General features: G+C 37.0%; 1 protein-coding gene and 1 pseudogene across 1 annotated transcript in view; both read right to left on the bottom strand.

The window, feature by feature from the left end:
• LOC144639170 (uncharacterized) overlaps window positions 1–16,411 on the bottom strand; it is a 95,060-nt gene that overhangs the window by 44,500 nt on the left and 34,149 nt on the right. The gene's annotated exons all lie outside the window — the stretch shown is intronic.
• LOC144639107 (beta-2 adrenergic receptor-like) lies at window positions 6,874–8,025 on the bottom strand (annotated as a pseudogene).

Genomic DNA, 16,411 nt, shown 5'->3' with positions numbered 1-16,411 from the left:
AACAAATAAAAGAGTTTGATGAGAGCCGTGTGACAGCACTGATATTGCGTGAATGACGTTATAATCTTCAATCATAAATAGTCTGCATGTCAAAGTAAGTCCTAGTTTCGCAAAGAATTTCACCTCTCGCTCCGAAACCAAACGCTTTTAAAACGACACATAAAATACGCTTTAGCAAAAAGTAGTCGCTAAAATAGCCAGTCCGTAAAGCCTGGGCCAAACGAGGATGGCAACTGATGAGAGTTCAAACTCTCACTCTCGTTTGGCATGGAACTCTCATGCACTCTCATGCGCTCTCGTCGACTTTGAACGTGCTCAGATTTTTCGAGAGAGTCGATGAGATCGTTTGACGTAGTCTCATTCTTGTTTGTCCCGAGTTGATGATAAGCGATGAGAGTTGACGAAAACTCTCATGAGAGTCAACTCTTATCAACTTTCATCCTCGTTTGGCCCGGGCTTAAGGCCTTTCCATCGAAAAGACGCGTAATGCTGGTTGTTGTTGTTTCTTCAAATCGAAATTGAAACGCTTCTTTTTGGGTTTTGAAAGCAGTTCTTGCAAACACTCGCCATCAAACCGCAGATGTTCACGCGTTCGTATTTCCTTGGAATGACATATTCATTACCGGAAGGGCAATTTCTTCCCTTGGAAAATATACAACGCAAGGATCGACCGACCGACCGACCGACCGACCGACCGCCTGACTGAATGTGCTCACAAACGATAATCCCATTCTGCAATTTTGCAAAGTAGTCGTAAAAAAGATACTTGATACCACACACTCTTCCTAGTGTTCCATCGTGTTTTTACCATCAACAGTCGAGGTGTTGACAGCAGTTCTTGCAAACACTCGCCATCAAACCGCAGATGTTCACGCGTTCGTATTTCCTTGGAATGACATATTCATCACCCGAAGGGCAATTTCTTCCCTTTGGAAATTAACAACCCAAGGATGGACCAGCTGACTGAATCTGCTTACAAACGATAATCCCATTCTGCAATTTTGCAAAGTAGTCGTGAAGAGGATACTCGATAACACACAGTTTTCCTAGTGTTCCATCGTGTTTTTACCATCAACAATCGAGGTGTTGACAGCAGTTTTGAACAACCCGAAGGGCAATTTCTTTCCTTGGGAAATTTACAGCCCAAGGATGGACCAACCGACCGACTGACTTAACAGGCTCACAAACGATACTCCCATTCTAAAATTTTGCAAGGTAGTCGTTATGACAATTTTTGAGACTACAAAGTTCTCATAGTGTTCCATCGTGTTTTTACCATCAACAACTGCATTTCTTGTGTTTAAGTAAAGTGATTGTGATAAGGAATTTTTTGTTATGAAACATATTTTCAAATCGATCGAGTCCGCCTTTTTGCTTGCCCAAAGTTTAAGATATTTTTAAATTACCTCGATGATTAGAAACGTTTATCTAAGTGGTGTTAATAGGCCACTTTAATGAAACAATTGAATTGACGAAAGTAAGGTGGTGTATATTAAAGCAAATGCTTAATCCTCAGGTAAATAAAATTCAGTAACATCTCCACGCAAAAAAAATCCATTTCTTGTTCTGAACTTAATTTTAACAATGAAACTAACTATTTTATAAATTGCACATAAGTATGGTTTACTAAGCCCAGGCGATTTCAATGTCTTTTTGGCTTATTAAAATTTCAAAGATTTTATTTAACAAATACATATACATAAGTTCGCCCGATAGAGGGCTTCTGGCCAATCAGCAAAAGAACATGGGTTTGGAAACTCTAACAGATTTCTTTTATATATTCTGGTTGAATAGGAGCGCTTGTGTTAAATATGTACCAATATGACATTTTTTTTAACTGACATTGAATGAATAAGACGTTCATAATACACACAGTCTAACTTTCTTTCACTCCAAATGCAATGGTGTTACCTGAAATTCTCAATTTTTGGGTTTAATCTTCTGCCAGCTTTAAGGGCCGTTATCACATCAGGAAAAATGGTGATTAAGAACACGATTTTTTTTTCAGTTTGGCTGACAGATGCAGGCAGATGCAATGTTTTTAACATCCTGGGGAAGAGTAATTTTTTTGAACTAAACCAACATTTCAAAGTATAACATCAATTTACCGGACTGTAGCATTCTCTTAATTCAAAAAAATTATTTTTGAAGTCTAGAGTTCTGTTTAAAATTTGCAGCCACATTTTAGTATCAGTCGTAGGGATCGAAGGGCTATTAACGTGGGTTGTATACTGTCTTTAAATTAAGGTATGGGGCTTAGCTAGCGCACGGTATGCGCAGTGCAAGTGGCGTACGGACGCAAGGACAATCGCACACCAACCAAAATATTTCAGCTTGATGGGTTTCCCAAACTAAATTCTTCTCAGTCAATAACACAATTTGGTACTCTTTTTACACTGGTCAGTTTTAAGGCTTCCTATGCACTGTCAGTTTGAATTTTTGGGGCAAGCTTCAAAGACTAGTATTTTTTTTAAATTGAGGCCATCCCAATAAAATGATTCGTTTCCCATCGCCAGACCGACCCATTTTTCGAAAAGTAAAAAAAAATCCAGATTCACTAGTCAAAGAAGCAAGTACTTAAATTTACAAGCACGCCATCTTGTTTTATTAACAACAATTGGTATAATGTGATGTCCTTGTCTTTAATTAACACCGATACTACGTTTGTTTAAAGGCTGTTTAGACATTTGATAGTCGTGTTAATATACATCTTTTATAACGAACGAAAAGACCACGTTTTCGAGTTGACTTTAAGTGTTTTTCAAGTCTTCAATCTTCTTTTTTTTTGCCCGACCGACCGACCCACCATCACAAGAGACGAGGCGATGGAAAACGAAACATTTTATTGGGATGGCCTGAGAGGAACTGCCAGATAAAAAAAAACAACAACGTTTTTTTTTTCAATTCAACCCTTGTTACAAAAAGCGGAAGACGGGACTAGTCATTAATCATTCAGCATCTGTTTCAGGCCAAAGCTTTGTCATTAATTCCCATGTCGTTATTCATCGATTTTATTAAAAAGGTCATGAATCAAAGCTTAGAGACCTTCGTTTTTTTCTAGATAAATTAGAGCAGAGCATTTTTGCGTCTTTAACTGAACAACAAAATCAGTCGCCCCTTTTTTGTTTTTGTTAAGATCTTCACCGCCGTTTCAAGTAGAAAAAATATATTTTAGCACCGTTTAAAAAAAACGTTAACAGTAAAAATGATCGTTTTATGTGCTAAAATATGTTAAGTGAGCGGTATATCTTGTGCGAAATCGGAGTCTTTTTACGTGCTGAGGGAGTTGAAGTGAAATTATATGAGCAAAGTAAAACATCTAAGAAATCACAAGCTTTCGCGTTACCAATTATAACCGTTACGTTTTTTATAAGGTATCTTGTTTTAAGCGTCAAAATAGAGAGGTTTTTTAATATTCTGCCGATAATCATGTTGCTAACGTAATTGTGCCACTGAAAAACTAAACATTTTTCTTTTTGCGTTAATTAGATAGTCTAACAAGGAAGGAAATTTGCGAGGAAAACTCACAAAAAATGGCGAAAAGAATGCAAGCTCTCCTTGAAGCAATGATCTATTAAAACGTTCTTCAAATAAATAGACTAAGTGTAAACTACATGAACTGTTCGTTTCCGAAATTTAAGTGAAAAGAAACAGTTTCTGGTGCATTTTAATTTATAAAAACATATTTTACTAGGCAGAAGACCACAAGAGACCTAGCGCGAAAGTGCAGAAATAGTCAAGCAATTTTTCAAGCTTTTGCTTACCTCTAAAGCGTTTTCTTCGATTTGTCCGGCGTTCTGCAGAGTGTTAAATCCTACCTTTATATTGAATCAAGTGAAAATGATGTGAGCCCGTCTGTTCGAGAAATTACATATGAAACGCAAAACTAAAAGAAGCCAGAGAACTTAGCACGAAAGTGAACAACGAACAAGATTCTTGCTTAACTTACTCTTCGATTTCTCTTTCTGTGCAGTGTTGGTCCCACCATGAAGGGTAAAACGGCACAAACATCTATGACGCACTTAAGTAAATGATCAGTAGAACAGCTGGCCATGAATCTATTTTATTCTTTTGCTAAAACAAATGCTTTTGATTAAATAATTTCCGTTGATTGGTTTGCACAACGTTTGTTTGCGGTTGCTTGGAGGCGGCCAACACTGTTATTGAAAGTTTAACATTGTTTCTTCATTTTGCAAAAATATGCCACTTACGCAAATTCGACACTCGGATACACGTAAGTTTGAAATAAAGCACATGAGTTTTGCAAGCCTTCTGCCGTCGAAATGTGTTCAGCGATAAATTTTGTTTTATGCGGTTTCCTATTCTCCCGGCTTTGTTTTCACAACACGACAACATTGACACCATTACAATGGGAGACAGGGCGTTGAAAAAAAATGAGCTGTGTTATCCAATTTAGTGGAAATGTGGCCAAGTGTTAAACAGGTTAGTCCAGGATTGTAGCTCAGAGTAGATTTAAAAGTGTTACGCCTCCGAAAGCGCACCGTGAAATTTTTTTAAGTTTGTCGCTCGATCGTTGTCCTCCCGGCTTAAGGGGGTCCTTCCTAACTGCCAATTTGTTGCTAAGAAACGTTTCTGATCGTCAGTTTTTGGAAACCAACCTCTAATGAATAAACTATTTCCTCAACTTTGTTCTGTTAAAGTGTTTCAAATCACGTCCATATTTGACAAGTCACGTGGCCAGAATAGAAAAAAAACTAAAACAGAAAGGGCATATAGATGTGAAAATTAAAATCAGTTGTTTCTCCAATTAATTCTTTAAAAAAAATGAAACTCTTCCTTCTTTCCTCCAAGTTTTAGTGATTTTAAATTCTACCTGGCGGTTTGGTACTGGCACTGATTACGCGCGCGCAAACTCATTTTTTCAATGCAGTTGTCCTTCCCTCAAAAAAAAACACCATTAACCATTGCAAAACGCTCCAAAATGGCTTGCCAAAAAATACCTCTCTAGCATTTCCTTAGCAACTGCTCTAGATCTGTAGTTAAGAGGGACCCCTCGTTAAAAGAAGCGTGTCGCGGATTTTAGCCAAATTTAGAAGTAGGAAGAAAATGGCCACTAAATTGAACGAGGCTTACCTTTCCAGGCAACGAAGTTTCAACCCTTCCTCTTCTAACTGCACTTAAGGAGGCTCGATGTAGTTTTTTTAGCCGAAGAGTGGTTGTTTTGAAAACTAAATTATCTAGGAAGCCAATGTTCGATTTTTGCCAAAATACACCATAATGATCAAATGTGACCAAATTTTAATTTTTTACCCGTCACTTTGTCACAAAGGTTACCATAGCAACCATTGACGTTTTCTTTTGTTCTCAAACAAGCTTGATTTTCTCGAAATCTAGATTGACTCTTGGTATTCATTTTTTGATATGTTCAAGTATAGTAGATTGACTACCTGTACACAAAATTTTAGGAAAATCTGTAAGACCGTTTCAAGACAACAAAATCCTCTTTATTTCCTTATCATTAAATTACAGAATTATTATATAAAATATATTGCTAAAGATAAGGGGTTCTGGCAACCCGAAATAACCACTAGGTTAAAAATGCCAGGTTGTCAGTTTACAAATTGAGTAGTCAAATTTTGGCCGGACACACACACGTACACACGGACACACATACAAAATATAATATATACCAGAAAGTAAAGAAGAAAAGAAGCTGAAATTACACGCGTAATCTATTACCTTAAATAAAAAATATAAATGAACTGAACAATAAAGAATATCAGAAAAATAATGGTAAGGCGTTGCCAAAACATTGATATTATCTTAATGTGAAGAAAAAGGAAAAGTGAATTGATTAGTAGCTTTGGAGAAAGCTCTGTTTCAGTTTAATTGGCAAGTGCTTAGTATCATAATCAATAGCATTCCATATCTTAGGGCCTTGAAATCGAATAGTAAATTTTCCATAATTTGTTCTTGCTTTGGGGAGATAGTAAGACTGTTTTGCAGAATGCCTAGTATGGTAACTGTGGACAGTATCTAACTTGGTGAAGAAGGACTGGAATACAGAGGGTAACAATTGATTATAAAATTTATACACGAAAGTGGCAATGACGAAGGTAACGAGATCAGAAGAATAAAGTTTCTGGTATTTTCTTATAATTTCCTACAATCGGCAGTCGATATATTTTAACAAATTAAAGCAAAAAGTCTTTCGCTTTTAGTTAATGGTGTAAGTATTTATATTTCAGTGAGAGTAACTGTGCTCAAATAATACGAAACAATTTTAAAGCTCCTTTTTATATTAAAACGGTTTTTTTCTGAAAATTTCATTCTTGATTTACTCTAAAACGGTCTTACAGATTTTCCGAAAATTTTGTGTACAGGTAGTCAATCTACTAAACTTTAACATATCAAAAAATAAACACCACGAGTAAATCTAGATTTCGAGAAAATCAAGCTTGTTTGAGAACAAAAGAAAACGTCAATGGTTGCTATGGTAACCTTTGTGACTAAGTGACGGGTAAAAAATTAAAATTTGGTCATATTTGATCATAATGGTGTATTTTGGCAAAAATCGAACATTGGCTTCCTAGATAATTTTAATTTTCAAAACAACCACTCTTCGGCTAAAAAAAATACATCGAGCCTCCTTAACGAATACAGAAATTAAACCATGAACTCCAGTCATTGGGCTTTTCTACAGCACATTGGCTGGTAGATAGTTGACACCCACCCAAAGGGAAAAAACTGCGCAACAAACAACCCAAGTAGAAGAGAAATTTTAATGCAATTACCTCTTAACATCCTCGAGGACCAAGTGTCATCTACCGTCATCGATAAAACAACAAAATGAACTATAAAATTATTACTACGAACATGTTGTGGATATACAAACAAGACTTATTTATCGCTTTACTCGATATGGATAATTTCCTCGGCCTGAAGACGGCGGAATGAAAGCAAGACCGGTTCTTGTCTTGCTACGGTCACTGAGAAAGCTTCACAAGTGGTAGGCTGAATTTCAGGTCGATAGCGTTTTATTTCTATCATCTCTATTGGTGGCGGGCTATTTTCTGGCTGTCTATAATGTACAATCTCAAGAATAGCGCGGCGCAATTTCTTTACACGCCAAAAGAAAATAATAGGGTCAAACAGATTTCCTGATTGACTAACAGTCGAAATCCAACTCCACAAAACGATTATTATATGTGGTGGTATGATATTATTCGTAAAACTTATGACTACACCAAGAATTATTGTCGGTATATAAGATAATACTAGCGCAGCCAGAATGATTGTTTAAGTGTTGGCCGCTTTGTTCTCTTTCTTCAATCTTTTAGCTTCTTCCTGGGGCAGTTGTTCAGTTTTGAGGCGTTTATTCTGACGTCGTGTTTCCGAGAAAATATAACAAAAAGTGCAGGTAATAACAGCAATGCCAAATAAGCCGAGAGAGACAAGTATAGCGTCTTTCACTTTCGAATATTGCAAGTAAAGTTCTGTTCCACTGTCAATAACAGCCAAGACAAGTTCATGAATGGTCACCAGGAGTCCGATAACCCAGGCTAAAAGAAGACCAGTTATTACCCGTTGTTTGGTGACAATGGTCCGGTACCTTAAAGGATGCTTGATAGCAATATAGCGATCTATGCTTATTAATACGAGGGTACCCAACGAAGTAAGGCCACCTCCTAGTTTGGCTATTGCTGCTGCTTTTTGTATGCTACAGAATGGTCCATCGCTAAAGATCCGCTTTAACTCCACCGCGATGGCTAAAGGTTGTCCAACCACCCCATCTAGCAAATGTGTTCCCGCCAGATACGCCACAAGTATGTTGGAGTTGGTTCGCAGTCGGTCCCTCGTTGCCACGGTTATGATGATCAGAACATTTAACAGGATAGCCGGAATGACTGCTAATAAACTGATTATGGTGATGGCGACTAGATGTGGGTACGTTTCTTCTGTCAGGTACGTTTCTTTCCAAAGGGAGCCGTCATACATAAAATGGCATTGCTCGCCCTCTGGATCAGAAGAGTTCGTGGAAGAATGCGAAGTAGCATTCGCCATTTTGCTGGAGATGAAAAACAAATAAATAAAAAGTAAAACACAAGGAAGTGGAGATACAAGCAGGTTTGTGTTTCACACTTGAAGTGGCTCAAAACAGTTTCCTGCATTTTTCGGCAACTCAACTTTGACGAATCAATACTACGACTCTTTTTCAGTTGACGCAACCGTTTTGGTATTAAACAGATGCCCAATCATGTACTGGTGAACAAGTTATTATTATTGTCTTGACATTTCAAGTTACCATAGCAACGGTAAAAGATGTAACAAACACATTTAATTTTCGTGGTGACCCCCATTTTTACGACTGAATTTTTAATTTAGGAAGTATAGTGGCTAGCCCAGTTGCACTCACACAGTTGGTTGGTTGGTTGGTTAGTTGGTTCATCAGCTGTAAACATATAATAGTAGAAACAGTGGTGTAGCTCAGCGGCCGTATTAAGGCGGCCTTTTAAATTTAAAGGGGTTTGACAAGAAAAAAGGAAAGAAACAGAGTGTGGCAGACAATTACGCGTAGAAAGTAATCGACCGCCAAAAAAGTGGACATTGAGAGCCATTAATCGATCGATGACTTTCGTGTCTATCTGTACAGCTAGCGTCGTACATGAAGGAGCATTCGAAAATTAAATCGGGTTTCACATAAGCTTCATCAAAGACGGATCTACCTAGAAACCAGAGCGCTGGCTAACATCGAGTGCGTGACTGCTTGTTCACAAGAAAATAAAAAGCTTTTCAGATGAAACAGCACAAGTACATTTTTACGTGAATCAGTCTGTATGTTTTGATATATTTATTTACAGCGTAATTATTTTACGGCTTGCATGTAAATCATTTTATTTCCCAATGCATAATAACGGAGCGATATAATAAACAAACCATTTTATTGTTCAAAAGAGAAAAAAATGACCCTTCCGAGATTTGAACACCCAACATCTCGCGCCACATTCTGACACCCACTCGAGTGAGCTTATCAGACAGGCTCTGTCATGCGTGACGAATACATCCTATATTAATACAATAGACGTTGTGTGTTCTATTAAACCGCTGATTATCTACAATTTTCAAGCGAGTTTCCTCATTTATGCTTTTTAATTGCATCAAATAAATATTTGAATCACATGCTGCTCATAAATATTCAACGTATGAAAACCAAACGTAAAACTTGGTGAAAAAAAATTCAGTCGTGGCTCGAAGAGCTCATTGATTTATGATAGAATTATGATAAGCAAGTAAAGATACAACTTTTGGCAAAGTTTGATTAAAATCTGTACATGGGGTTCAGAGCCACATTACATTTTCGAAAATTTAAGGTGGCACTGAACCCCATGTAGAGATTTTTTTACAACTTTGCCAAAAGTTGCATCTCAACCCTCGGACGTACAGGGGGGATTGGGGTGGATGTCACCACCATAAGATTTATTCGAAATTTTTAAAGAAGATTTACTCTAAAATGCTGAAACTTTTAGTAGCTGTTTATTCATCCTCTGCAGACATTTTGAGATGTCAAACATGTGTCTATTAAATTTGATGTTGCCATGGCAACCTCAATAACAAAAATCGGCCTTTTTAACCTTTTTTTATTTTTTCCAGTTTTTTAAACAAAATCGTACGATTTGTTTATTTTTACATTCCATAAGCATTCTGGCTTAATTTTGCATCAATTTCCGTTATTTTCTGACTTTCGTAGAAAATTATAAGAGGAAAGTGCTGGAAACCGTTATGACCCTCCTTTAATTAATTACCCTTAATATAATAAAAAAAATAAATAGGCGATTAGTCAATTATATTATTTTCTCTTATTGGTTACCTAAAAGCATGTTCTCCTTCTTAGTGGAAAAAAATTCGATGCCACGCAGTTTTGTATGGGCTTGCTATCGTGTTTGTGCCATCAATAACTGCATTTTTTGTTTTAAAGTAATGTGATTGTTATCAGGAATTTTCTGGTTATGTAAATTTGATCGATTTTGCTTTTCCTAAGCCGATATTTAAAGATATTTTAACGTGACCTCAAGAGATTTGAAACGTTAATGCAAGTAGTTTTTTAAGGCCATTTTAAGTTAAACAGTTGAATTGAAGAAAGTGAGGCAGAAGTGTACATCAAACCAAAGCTTAATCCTGCTTAAGTTCTCTGCCAAATAAAATTCAGTATTATCTCCGCGCAAAGAAATCATATTTTGCTTTGAAATTAACAAAGAAATCAGTTCTTCATGAATTGAACATAAGCAAGGTTTAGCCCAACATTTTGCAATGTCCTTTTGGCCCATTAAAATTTAAAAGATTTTATTCAGGTTAACCCTACCCAGACAAGGTTGGGGAGCGGAAAGTGCCTGTACTGACTTTGAACGCTCATAAATTTTTCCAGTTTCAACCAAACGCTGCCAAACTTTGCGAGTTTATCAAAAATTTATCTGAAAATAATTTGGTAGGATAGGTTGTTGTGTCAGAACTTCACGTTACCATGGCAATGGAATTTGACAGACATTTACCCAGAAATTTGAATTTTTTGTGTTCCTATTCTTGGTTTTCATGTTACGTCATAAAATTCTGAAATCAAAATTCGCTAGGCGTACTAAATTTTCGTTGTCATTGGACGTAAGATAAACTAAAAATATATCTTTTTGCAAATTTCCAGATCGATAGTGTCATTCGTTTTTTAAACAGAGCATTTTGAATATTTGAGTTCTCCGTCGTATGTGACATCAAGCTGAGTGCCGTGACAAAGCTGTTTTGTTCGAAAAAGGCCTTTCCTATCCTTTTTCAGCAGATTAAACATTTCAGATATAATAAGTGGTGTTTATGTGAAACTTTACTAGCTCGTGAGCCACAGATTGCCGCTGTTGTAAACAGAATTGAGTTACAGATGGTTTCTCTGACATCACGGCGCCCATATTTGTGTCCCTCGGAAGGACACAGTTATGGCATCTCCATACTAAGCTTTATAAATTTGCGTGGAAAGGTTCGGCAAATAACTCGCGAACGGTACACTGCACAGACCTGAAACTTGGAGAAATTGTTTATCTATTTATCGTCTATAATATTTGAAAATCATAGCTTCTGTAGTTGAATGGTTTCGAATTTATTGTTTGATTGCGTGACAGTGAAAACCAGCAATTAATGCAAATAAACTTTAATGCAAATTATTTTCCATTTTAAAGGTTAATTTGCCCCTTTTTATTGATTTTGAGTACTTTTCAGTAATTTTGGGTGGTTTCTGACGTTTAGGAAAAATTTTGAAATGCAAGATGGCGGCTGTTTTGACATCGTGATGTAATTGTCACGTGATGTGACATCACCATCCCACATAACGTATGTCAAAAGATAGAGTTTCAGATATTCTATATATCATCTAAGTTTCATTGTGATTGCTTAACTATTCTGGAATTTACTGAAGGGGGTATTCCGCCCGCCCCCCGTCTAAAAAGATCCAAAAAAGCACGGTCTGAATAGGATAAATTAACAAATACACTTACACAAATTCGCCCGATCGAGAGCATCTTGCCTATCAGCAAAAGAACATGGGCTTCAAAATCTTATGCGCTATTTCTTTTATATATTTATATATTTATAAACAATACGACGTTCATAATACACACAGTCCAATCTTTCACTTAAAATTCAATGGTGTTATCTGAAATTGTCAATTCTGTGCGTTAACATCTCTAGCAGCCTGAAGGGCCGTTATCACATCAGGAAAAATGATGATTAAGAACACGATTTTCCCGAGGGAAGTTAAAGCAACCTCATGAGCAATTGAAGTGACGTATCCTTTAAATCTTCAGTTTGGCTGACAGATGCATACAGTTAAAATGTTTTCAAAAAGCCTTGGGGAAAAAATAATTTTATAAACCAAACAACATTTAAAAACAACATCAGTTTACTGGACTGTAATATTTTCATAATTCCAGAAACCTATATTTGATATCCAGAGTTTTGCATGTTTTAATTTTGAATTCGCATTTTAGCGTCTCTCATGGGAATCGAAGGGCTATAAACTCGGGCTATATAAACTTCGAATGGCTATAAGATTAGTTGGACGATTTTAACTTAATGACCACTTTTCCATTCTCGAGTTTTCTTTTTGTGATTTCTTTCCATTTTGAGCTCCAAAAAGGTTTCCTTTGATTCCAAAACAAGAAAGACACTGTCTTGAAAATTAAGATATGGGGCTCAGCTTGCGCATGCGCAGTACAAGTGGCGTACGGATGTGCGGACTTACAAACGGACAATCACTTGACAATGTTGTCGGCGTGCGCTACAGTTTCATTATAAAGCAAAATTACCAAATTCAGATTGGCTTTAACACAAATCACATTTTTACTTTCTCCTCAGACAAGGACATAATTTAGTAATCTTTTTCCACTGGTCAATTTTAAAGCGTTCTATACACACCATTGGTTTGCATTTTTCGGGCGACGCTAAAGACTTGGAGACTAAATTGACAGCATGCAGTTGCCGGGTAAAGCGAAAAAGTTTTCGTTTAAACGAGCAATTAGCATTTTTTTTTTTTCAATTCAACCCTTTTTAAAAAGGAGGATCACACGACTAGTCGTTAGGCATTCAGCATCTGTTTTAGGCTCAAGCTCTTTGTTAAAAATTCTCATGCCGTTAATTATCGTTTTTTTAAGTGCGGAGAACTTTATTTATTTTCTTGATAAAATGGAGCAGAGCATTTATGGAACTTTCTGCTTAGCGTCGCCACTATGGCATAAATACGACTTAGATTCTTGTCGTTTGGATCAAAGATTAAACACCTAGACATGACCACTTGATTACTAACAATGACCAGCACACATTTAAAAGGAAGTTGACAAATAACTGAAAAAAATCAGTTCAGTAGCTCCTTTTAATTTTCTGTTTTTCGAAAGATTTTCATCACTTTTTGAAGTAAAGTTAGTCTATTTTCAGCACCGTTTAAAGACATATGTATACTGTAAAAATGATAGTTTACAGTCCTAAAATATTCCAAGTGAACGGTAGTCTTTTTCGAAACCTAAGTGTCTTTGTGGGCTCGGACATGAAGTGAAATTATATGTGCGAAGTAAGACGGCTAGGGCATCACAAGCTTTCGCGTTACCTATTAAAACCTTTATGATTTTTTATAAGGTGTCTTGTTTCAAGCGTCAAAATTGAGATCTTTTTTAATATTCTTTCAATAATCATGTTGCTAACGTAATTCTGCCACTGAAGAAACTAAACATTTATCTATTTGCGTTAATTAGATGGTCTAACTAAGAAGGAAATTTGCGAGGAAAATACACAAAAAATGGCGAAAAGAATGCAAGCTCTGCTTGAAGCAAAGATCTATTAAAACGTTCTTCAAATTAATAAACTAAGTGTTTACTATATGAACCGTTTCTTTCCAAAATTTAAGTGAAAAGAAACGGTTTCTGGTGCATTTTAAATTTTCAAAACAGATTTTACTAGGTAGAAGACCGCCAGAACCCTAGCGCGAAAAAGTGCATAAATAGTCAAGTATTTTTTCAAGCTTTTGCTTACCTCTAAAGCGTTTTCTTCGATTTGTCCGGCGTTTTGCAGGGTATAGATCCCACCTTTATATTGAATCAAGTGTAAATGATGTGAAACTGTCTGTTTGAGAAATAAAATACAAAATGTAAAGCCCAAATATAAGCCAGAGAGCTAAGCACGAAAGTTAACGATGAACACGATTCTTGCTTACCAGAGTAATGCGTTTTCTTCTATTTCTCTTTCTGCGGAGTGTTGGTCCCACCTTAATGGTGGGTTTCCACCGACGCCTTATATTAATTTTTTGCGTGCGCTTACGTGCGTGAAAAGCTTTAGTGGCAATGTATGAACGGCTTACGTACATGTTTACGCAAGTCGTTCATATCTTGTCTCTTTTCGCGCACGTATACGGACGTAGAAAAAAAAAACGCGTCAATGGAAATCCACCTTTAAAGGTAAAATGGCACAAACATCTATGACGCACTTAAGAAAATGATCAGAAGAACAGCTGGCCATGAATCTATTTCATTCTCTCGCTAAAACATATGCTTTTGATTAATTTCCGTTGATTCGTTTGCACAACGTTTGTTTGCGGTTGCTTGGAAGCGACCAACATTGCTTATTGAAAGTTTACCATTGTTATTTTGCAAAAATCTTGTACTGACGTGTATCCGAGTTTCCAGTCACCAAGTGTTCGATACTAAGATTCACATAAGTTTAAAAGGAAGCACACCAGTCTTTCAGGAGCTGCCGTCGTCAAAATGTATTCAGCGATAGCAAACTCGCAGTAAAGAAAGCGCAATCTCAGGAAAGATTTATAAAGAAGTTTTGCAACGGACTGTTCATTTTGACAATAAAAAAACTAATTTCTCAAATTTGTCGCTCTATCGTAATCTTTTTTTTAACTCTCTCATTTGCAGCCATCCTTATTTATTTTCTGTAAATAATAACTTCCTTGGCGTTTGTCGACTTTAGGACGCAATTTTTTTTAGTTTTCCTTTGATTTGAAAGCAACATTGTGTATCGGAAAAATGGCTTTAGATTTCGTGAAATAACTTATTTTAGGTCACTGTGTATAACTTCTTGAATGTCTCTAATCTAACAGAATTTTTAGTGTTTTCTTAAGATTAACCCTCGGACATACAAGCAAACTCAAACCCCCACCGTCGTACAAGGAATCAGAAACCATATATTCATTATATTCTGGCAGCACAGCACAAAAATAATGGAAGAAACACGAGTCGCCAGCGTTTTCATCTATCTCTGAATTGATACAAAAACGTCCCAAACAGAAAACTGATTTCCAACCAATTTAGAAAATAGAAGAGCCAAAATATTAAGCGAAAGAATTGACTGTACTGAATTAACAAATGCACTGGGATCAACAGCGGGGCAGCTGTAGTGTCAACTATCTCAAGTTATGTAATAGCCAGAGAACTATTACCTGAATAAAACAAAGATGTTCTGTTCTTATTTAATTAGTTATCTGAGGGCAGCATATTGACCTCGTGGTATTATTATGTCTTACTTAAGTGGTGAGTTCCTCATGGAACTCTTGTCATCTGAGGGCAACAAATTGACCTCGTACTAGGTTATAATGTCTAACTTGGGTGGTGAGTTCCTTATAGAACTCTTGTTATCTCTGGGCAGCATAATGCCTTCGTGGTAGATTATTATGTCTTACTTGGGTGGTGAATTCCTTATGGAACTCATATTATCTGAGGGCAGTATATTAACCTTGTTCTACATAATTATGTCTTAAATGGGTGGTGAGTTCCATATGGAACTCGTGTTATCTGAGGGCAGCATATCGACCTCGTGGTAGATTATTATGTCTTAGCTTACTTGGGCGATGAGTTCCTTATGGAGCTCATGTTATCTGAGGGCAGCATATTAACCTCGTGGTAGAATGTAATTTCATAATTGGCTGGTGGGTTCCTTATGGAACTCGTGTTATCTGGGGGTAGCATATTGACCTTGTGCTAGATTATTACGTCTTACTTGGCGTAGTGAGTTCCTTATGGAACTCATGATATCAGAGGGCAGCATATCGACCTCGTCCTGGGTTATTATGTCTAACTTGGGTGATAAATTCCTAATGGAGCTCATGTTATCTGAAGGCTGCATATTAACTTCGTGGTAGAATGTTATTTCCTAATTGGCTGGTGAGTTCCTTATGGAGCTCGTGTTATCTGGGGGTAGCATATTGACCTTGTGCTAGATTATTAGGTCTTACTTGGCGTAGTGAGTTCCTTATGGAACTCATGAGGGCAGCATACTCGTGGTAGATTATTATGGCTTACTTGTGTGTTGAGTTCCTTATGGAACTCTTGTTATCTGAGGTCAACATATTGTCCTCGTGCCACATTATTATGCCTCACTGGACTGGTGAGTTCCTTATGGAACTCATGTTATCTAAAGGCAGCATATTAACCTCGTGCCACATTATTATGTCTTACTTGGGTGGTGAGTTCCTTATGGAACTCATGTTATTAGAAGGCAGCATACTGAGCTTGTGGTAGATTATTATGCCTCACTTGACTGGTGAGTTCCCTATTGAACTCATGTTATCAGAAGGCAGCATACTGACTTTGTGGTAGATTATTATGACTTACTTGACTGGTGCGTTCCTTATGTAAGTCATGTTATCTGAGGTCAGCATATCGACCTCCTGGTAGTTTATTATGTCTTAGTTGGGAGGTGAGTTCCTTATGGAGCTCATATAATCTGTGGGCAGCTTATATACCTCGTGGTAGATTATCATGCCCTAACTGGCAAGAAGGCCCATGATTAGTGCGACTCCAGATCGAGCGGTTCGGGTTCGAGGCCTGGCCGGGGTCATTGTGTTGTGTTCTTGGGCAAGACACTTTACGCTCAAAGTGCCTCTCTCCAACCAGGTGTTTAAATTGCTACCGGCGACATAATG

The sequence above is a fragment of the Oculina patagonica genome, chromosome 14 (assembly GCF_052425735.1).
Source record: "Oculina patagonica isolate OP01 chromosome 14, crgOcupat, whole genome shotgun sequence".
NCBI classification, from domain to species: domain Eukaryota; kingdom Metazoa; phylum Cnidaria; class Anthozoa; order Scleractinia; family Oculinidae; genus Oculina; species Oculina patagonica.
This window is presented reverse-complemented; position numbering and strand designations above follow the sequence as displayed.